Source organism: Hirundo rustica, chromosome Z, assembly GCF_015227805.2.
Source record: "Hirundo rustica isolate bHirRus1 chromosome Z, bHirRus1.pri.v3, whole genome shotgun sequence".
NCBI classification, from domain to species: domain Eukaryota; kingdom Metazoa; phylum Chordata; class Aves; order Passeriformes; family Hirundinidae; genus Hirundo; species Hirundo rustica.
The window spans coordinates 56,423,368-56,431,169 of record NC_053488.1 but is presented as its reverse complement, the minus strand read 5'-3'; the positions used below and the strand labels follow the sequence as shown (position 1 = coordinate 56,431,169).

The 7,802-nt window shown below is 37.3% G+C and overlaps 1 long non-coding RNA gene across 1 annotated transcript in view; it reads right to left on the bottom strand.

The window, feature by feature from the left end:
* Positions 1 to 2,564: 2,564 nt before the first annotated feature.
* Positions 2,565 to 7,802, bottom strand: part of LOC120765704 (uncharacterized) — a 32,802-nt gene continuing 27,564 nt past the window's right edge. Inside the window, exon 3 of the long non-coding RNA XR_005704493.2 lies at positions 2,565 to 2,680. This is a non-coding gene — a long non-coding RNA (uncharacterized LOC120765704). The remainder of the gene's footprint in view (positions 2,681 to 7,802) is intronic.

The window sequence follows — 7,802 nt, the reverse complement described above, 5'->3', positions numbered from 1 at the left end:
TCCTGAAAGGAGCCTGGCAAAAATGGCAAACGTTTTGTTTCCAGACCCAGCTTTTTTCATGTTGGAACCACACATCCCCCTCTCCCCGCTGTGATGTGAGAGGTATCGAAAAAACAGCACCAAAAGCTTCACTACCTTGCCTCTGTACCTAGGAAGCAGGAGTACAAAATCAGGTAGGAGATACATAAAATTATACAGTAATTGACATTTAAAAAATATAGGCCACGGGATATTCTAAATGGCTTTGTGAATTACTGTGGCTATGGCTTTTAGTGGAAAGTTTCAGAGTTTGAATTCACTTTGGTCAGAAATACTTCTTCATTTAGAGCTAAAGCATATCTTTTTCTCTCTAATTATTAAGCAGCTAGGTTTGCAGTGTAACTTAAGAGATGCAACAAGCAGGACTGATGTTCCTGAAATCCCCATTTAGGAGCCAATTGCTTTCAGACCCCTGATGCACAATCACTTAAGAAACAATTAACATGGTGGATGCTCCTGTGCTCTGAGTGTGTAGAGGTAGATGCCACAATTCTGATGAGGTCACATGCACACTGGCTGCATGGGCTCTATGTCTCCATTAGTGTACATTGAGATGGTTTGCTTAAATCCAAACTGAAACTGGATGATTTCATCCTGGAGTGAGTTAGGACAGAGAAATGGAAATTGCTTGTTGTCTTACTCCAGCTGAACACTAAAGATTTCTACTACAATTACTCTAGTTAGTTTCATTGGCCTCTGGCAGAAAAGCAATGAATTTCCTATCTGTCCTCCAGAGGGTGACAAAGTTTCCTAACTTGCTCCTCTTCAACTGTCTGTATATCTGTTTTCCAGGCACTGGCAAGTCCACACTGAAAAAGATCAAATCAAATGGGAATCACCAACATGTAAAAATTACCTCTAAATAACTGCTTGTCTTCATTTTGTTTTAGGAAGGCAGGATAATTTTTCCCTTAAAAGTATTTTCATACTGCTATTGCAGTGTAAAATAAGCACACAGAGAACTAAGATCAAAGTAGACAAAATAAGTTTAGATTACATGAAATTAAATACCTTTTTAGCAATTAATGTTTACCATCTTTAGTTCTGACATGTAACACATACCAACAGTGTCAGAGGAATTAAGATGGCATCAGTGAGAGTTGGGAACTGTATTTCACTTTGAACTTACAATTATGCTGTTTGAAGCTGGATTAGGGAAGAAAGCTCATAATCAACAGACCACATTGATGCTGGTATAAACCAGCTCTTTTGTAGGCTGTTAAGTAAGCTGATTTCAAATTTTGGTGATTTTGCCACAATATTCCTAAACCACATTTTATACGTAGCTTCAGAAGGGAATATATTTGTTCAGTGTGGCAAGAAATTTAAAACTTCTTAATAATTTTCTAAGCATGTTGCTCTTCCACTCTTGTTTGAGCTTTTCTGTTTGGTGGGGGGGTTTTTTGTGGGTTTTTGTTTTGTTTTGTTTTGTTTTTTGTTTTTTGGGTTTTTTTTTTGTTTTGTTTTGTTTTGTTTTGTTTTGTTTTGGTTTTTGGTTTTTTTTCATATGTCTTATTTTTCATTAAGTGATGCAAATAACCATTACTTGCATTGTGTGATTGTTCATATGTCAACTACACCATGGCATCTTTCATATGCCATGTATAGTCAGATACTTGATGGATTTTGTCCTGGTTCTGGCCATGACAGGGTTAATTCTTGCAGTCGCCAGGAGGGACCATGACTAGAATCCAGAGGTTATTCTATGCCACCTCATGTTGTTACTGGGGGTACAGGGAAGGGACTCTCTTCTGGGGAGAAAGGATTCTGGCCTGGTCAAGTAAACACCGCAGAGGAAGTCATCTGGTATTGTCTGTTGACAGGTTCCATGGGAGTAATTTCTCTCTCATACCCTCTGTCATCAGCATTGTTGCTGTTACTGTTTATTTTCTTTTCTCATTACAGTTTCCAGTAAGAGAGAAGAGGAACAGGAAAACAGGAGAGTGGGAGAGAGAGGGGCACATGGTTTGAAAAGTCTTGGAGGGGACACTAAACTGGGGAGAACCATTCCTAAACCAGGATGTTTCCTCTGTGATACGCAGGCATTTCTCAGTTGAGATGCTTAATGAAAGTGTTGAATATGGTCCCCAGCTCTGCAAGGAAGGTGATTTAGCTGCAAAATTTTATGCTGCTATCTAAGCAAACTGCATTCAGTTGAACTTCTAATTGGTGGAATTTTACGTGCAGAGGTGTCAGTAACTTGGGGGTTTTGACAAGTCTCTGATTCTCAACACCCAATGTATAATATTAATTATGTCATTTTTATTGTAAGGGAAACAAAGTCCTGTGGACCTCAGACAGGTGTGTTCCTAGAATGGTTACCTCCTAATATTCATAGACTGACTCCAGAAATTCTCTGAAAGACTGTAAAACTCTAGAAGCAATATCTCAGGTTCTCAGTCTTACTGAACTCAGTCTTATTGAACTCAGTCTCAGAACACAAGACTGCCAAGAGGACATATTATGTCACCAGAATTTATTATAACTAGAAGAGTTTAAGGAATGACATTTTTATGATAAGGATTCTACTTATTTTGACCATGTCAAGAAGTAGCAAATTAACTTCAGTCTTCTCAACCAGTGAATGAATTTTCTGTGTTGTCTTGTATCATAGTCATCTGTGAGAGAAGGCATCTGAAATCTGAGCAGAGGAATAAGAAAAAAAATATAAATAATGTATATATAAATAACTGTTGTAATGCATTAATTTGGTTTATATTGCGTTTCATTGGATTTGTAATGTTTTTTCCCTGTTCCCCTTTTACCGTATCATGCGGTTTACCCCTGCTCAGCAGTGCCCATCACCCACACTGGAATGTAACCCAACTCTCTTCCACTCCCACTTTATCCCTGATTGGGCAGTGGCTTGTCCCTGCCTCTGGACCCCTTCCCCCGGGGAAAACACCCCCGGACAGGGGGAGCCTGGCTCTCTCGGGCACCACAGTGGGAAAGAGCTCTGGTCAGCAGGGCAGGACTCCAGAATAAAGCTGTGATATTCCCCAGGTGAGAGAGCAGGCTCTTTCCTTTTGCCATTGGCGGTCATCTGGGTCCCAATAAAGAAATACCACAAATAATGATGGTGTGTTTACACCCAGGTGCGCACAAACACATAAACACATAGAAGCGCACATAAAAAAAAAAAAAATACTGTATTCTTGTTTTGAATATTTGGTTGATATGGAACATATTAGTTATTTCTCCAAAGCTAGTGACTCCAATACTCAAAAGAGAAATCTTACAAACAATGAAAAAAAGTTATAACCAGAGAAGTAGTAATGTTATACACATAATATGAAACAGAACTAGAAATGTGGTATTTATGATACACAGACAAATAGGAATGCAATTAGCATTTTCAGTAGGTTCGATCCTACAAGATCCCAAGGATGATAAAATAATGAATAAAATGCCACCAGAGTTATTCATCGCACTGTGTCTTGACTTAAATGTAAAGAGTGTTTTCTGTTGAAAAGATATCAGACATTGGAAGATGATGATTTTTTATTTTTAAGGCTTCCTAGCCGGCATGCAGTTAGAACCTCCATTAGAGTCTTATCTCTACTATAATAGTAATTATTTCTTAATAAAGGGTTCACGATAGAATAGACAGTGAACATGTTTATTTGTTTTGCAGAAGTTATTAAAAATAATGTGTTACTCTAACTAGTAGATAAATCAATTCTGTTTCACTCACATTTGGCTTGTCACATTTAATTATATATTTCTCAATCCATTAGCTAATAGCTAATTATGTTGAAACATAATGCTCAAAAAGCATGATTCCAGGAGGAAATCTTGCCTGTTTTAATAAACAGTCAATCTAATAAACTAAAAAATTCTTGGAGCCAAGACTTCAAGATGAGATAGGTAAAAATCCCATGTCTGTTTAGGATGATATGCTGTGTGGCTGCAAATTTTAGAACTTTGTGAGTCTTAGATTTTCAAAAGAAACTCACTTCACTGTTTCTATTACTAATAATAGCTAATGATAATAATTTGGAATTACAGGAGGAAATGGAGACATGCATTTATATCATATGAGACAGGTTTGAACCCATGCTCTCCCATAGAGCCATAACAATTTAGGTTTAGTTTCTTTATGGGTGTAAAACTCACTTCAGAAATATTTTGAGGATTGGCTTCATCAGCTGATAATAAGATCAGGTTTGCAATCCAGATGCAAGTCACAGTAAGGAGTTTTCATAGCTCTTCTTATGTTAGATTGCTATTTTTTCTTGTGTTTCCCTTGTATTTTTCACTTGTCCAGTAAGCATATACTGAGAAATTACACGAGAAAAATTAAATGTCTGTCATTGCATGTTTGTGTGCCTCTGCATGCTCATGTTCACAAATCATTATTAAAGATTTCTGTTTAAATCTATTTCTCTAGCATCCAAACTGGATTAGATATTATATGAAACAGGATAACTCTTCCAACCCTGCCTACTTCTGAAAAGAAATAAAATTATTGAGTGATTCATTATGGATTCATCACTAAATGTCAACAGAGCAAGCAACAGTTTGGGTAATACAAAAAGAATTTTCAAAATGTTTCTTCAGATATTTTGGATATTTTGCTAAGAAATTTCCTCCTGTCATGTATAAATGCTGATAAAGTTGATGTATGTGAAGTTATCAAAGGATATTGAAAAGACTATTTCAATGGTTCTTTTAATCTATACGAACAACTCAGTTTTTGTAGAGAAAAATGTATGTTCCTTGAGGCAATGTGGAATGAGAGGTTAAGAAGAAAATACACTCTTTTTTTTCATTAAAGAAAAAAAAAAATCATTCTTAAGCAATTATAAAAGATATTATGGATCTCTGAATTCAGAATAGATCCTTTTTATTATTGCCAGGAAAAAAACCAAGCAACAAAAACATAAAAGACATCCTTTTTTAAAAAAAGTCTTTTTTTTTTTTTTTTTCCTTTTACCAGTAAGTAATCTTTTTTCTTCCCACTTTATAAGAACTCTGTTTACATACTTGTCTAACATAAGACCTTAAGAGTAAGCAGTGATTAATGCTAGATCTTACACTTGCAATCAAATTGAAGTGAAATGCTCAATCTTCAGTTACGGAATAAGCATTACAGTTACATTTTTCCTTTCACATTCTTCTCTGAGTAATTTCACCAAAAGTCTAGTGCTTAATCTTTTGTTTGAATACAGTTTGCTGTTCTAAAAAGCTGTATTTCCATCTGGCAGATACATTGGCAGGTGCAAAGCCAAACCAAATTTAAAATTATATAAAATATTCTACTATCTTAATTTGATTTATTTGATTTAGCCATCTTTGAAAAGTAACCAAGAGGTGCTCAAAAAAAAAAAAAAAAACAAAAAAAAAAACAAACAACAAGAACAAAAACCAGCCAATACCTTTTACAGCTTATAGAATAGCTTGGGCTGGAGGGGGCCCTAAAGATCATCTGGTGCCAACCACCCACTGACACAGGCTGGGACAACGTTTACTTGACAAGGTTGCCCAAAACCTGTCCAAGTTGGCCTTTAACAATTCCAGGGATGGGGCATCCAGAAAACCTTGGAGCAACCTTTTTAGGTCCCTCATCATTCTCAGAGTTAATATCTGCAATAAAGGAAAATAATGTAAAGAAGATAAAGATTAGCAAGCCTAGGGTTTCCACTGTCTTTTTAAAGAAAAGTTAACTTAGCCTATACTTTGAAATATTTTTTTCTAAATTGGTAGTCACCTTGGAAAAGGTTTCAATGTTAATTTTTGGTGGCATTTAGAATAGCTTGGTATTATAAATATACATCAACTCATCTTAATCTTTTATTGTACTGGGTTTGGTGGGGCTGGAGTTAATTTTCTTCGTAATTAAGCACTCTGTATAGTGCTATGTTTAAGACCAGTGAACACTGGTGATAGGACATCAATGCTTTATTCAATGGATTCATGATGCATCAGGAGAGGATGCAGCATTGTTTGTAGGGTGAATATTACCAATTGAGATTGTTGCACAGATTATCCTGGGAGTGCAAAACATGCCATAATCAAAAGACCCAAATGAAAAGACCCAAACTTGGTAAAGCTTGGCTTTCTGGCACAGAGGATGGTGACTGAGATACTAATAGAGGGACACCTACATTACCAGTAACATGCCAAGATTATTGCCACTCGCTTACAACAGTGGAAACTATTACCAGATGGCGGAAAACAAGGCACATGACCAACAACACTGCCTGAAATACCATCCTGAGCCTTGGAAAGTAAGCCTCAAGGCAAGAAAGTACTCCAGTATAAATCAAATCAGAATATTGTGTTCATAGACATATCACACATCAATTTTTAATTGAACAGTTAAAAGCTATACTTAGAGCGATGGGTGCTGGGACTTTCAATCATTTGGAATACAAATCCAGCAAAGGTCACTTGGATGATTAACACTAGACGGTCTGCTAAGCAACCTGCTTCTGCCCAAACAAAATCCCTATGTACTGTAGAAGAACATACAGTTACTACAGTGCACATTAGTGACCCTGAGAAAGTATAGATTAGGAAAAGGCAAACCCATTCACAAGTTTCATTTTGCCTTAGTGAAAAGCATGAAACAATGGGGTAATACAGTGTGTACCTTGAAGATGTTTTACCTCAAAAGAGGTGAAAACAGATGAGGTGAAAATCATCTGTTTTCTTAGTTGTATGTTGCCATTGCTGTGTGATGTCATAGCTCTATGTCAGAAGTACCAAAGCAAGAGTCATGCAACAAATGGAGGAAGAGCCTAACAAGGAATTGGAAAAAGCAGCAAGAACCTAACACACCAACTCTCCTGTCCTGAATGACCATCAAAACTTGAGGAACCCAAGTCAAGGACTAAATTACTGCGTGGACATTTGAATGGATATTTGAAGGGGGTGGTCCATGAAGGGAATTAAGGGAGTTATATTTATAAATATGTCAAAAGGTAGGGCAGAGTATGGTGTTGTCTTATGAAAATAGATTAAATAATGTAGTACCTGAGCACATTACAAATGGTATGGAATAAGGTATAAATTGTAATAGCATGGAGTTTTGTTTATTCACAGCATCCCATGTGGTGCTTATGTGACAGAAACTGTGACAGAAACTATGTCTGATAAATACTCATGGATGTTTTAGTTATTGATGTTTTAGTTATTGCTACTCAGTGCCTGCATAGCATCATGACCATCTTTATTTACCTCTTTGTCCTCTCAGCAAGAAGGCTGGCTAGAGAAGGACACAGCCAAGACAGCTGAACTTCTTCAATCAGAGAGCTATCCCATGGCCTAGAATGTCATGTTCAGCAATAAGGAATAGAGAGGTGTGGAAAATCTTCCAAAGTTTCTTTTTCTTGGGTACTAGCTGGGCATTGATATTCTGGTCATGAGAAATTGGATTTTTGCAAAATTTGGAGCTATTTTTCCTCATTTAAGTGGCTTTACCCCAACCCACAAGCATTCTCATTTTTGCCCTTAGGACTCTCTCCTACATGCCACTAGTGGTAGAGTTAGTTGGCGTGCAGCTGTGTGGTCCTTAAGAAGTTGGTAGCTGAAGGCACACATTTGAAGGAAGGCTTTGTGGCATGTCTCTCTCTCAGAGCCCTCCGGCTCCATTCACACCCCAGCTAGCTCGAGAGACAAACCACAGTTTGAAGGATTTTTTCTCGGGGTCCCAAAACCCAGGAACGGCTGAGAATCTTTCCCTTAGCAGAGAGAGCGAGACCCTGTCGATGGCAAAGGAAGGTCTGCACTTGATCCGGGGGGAAACCAGGGCTTTATTC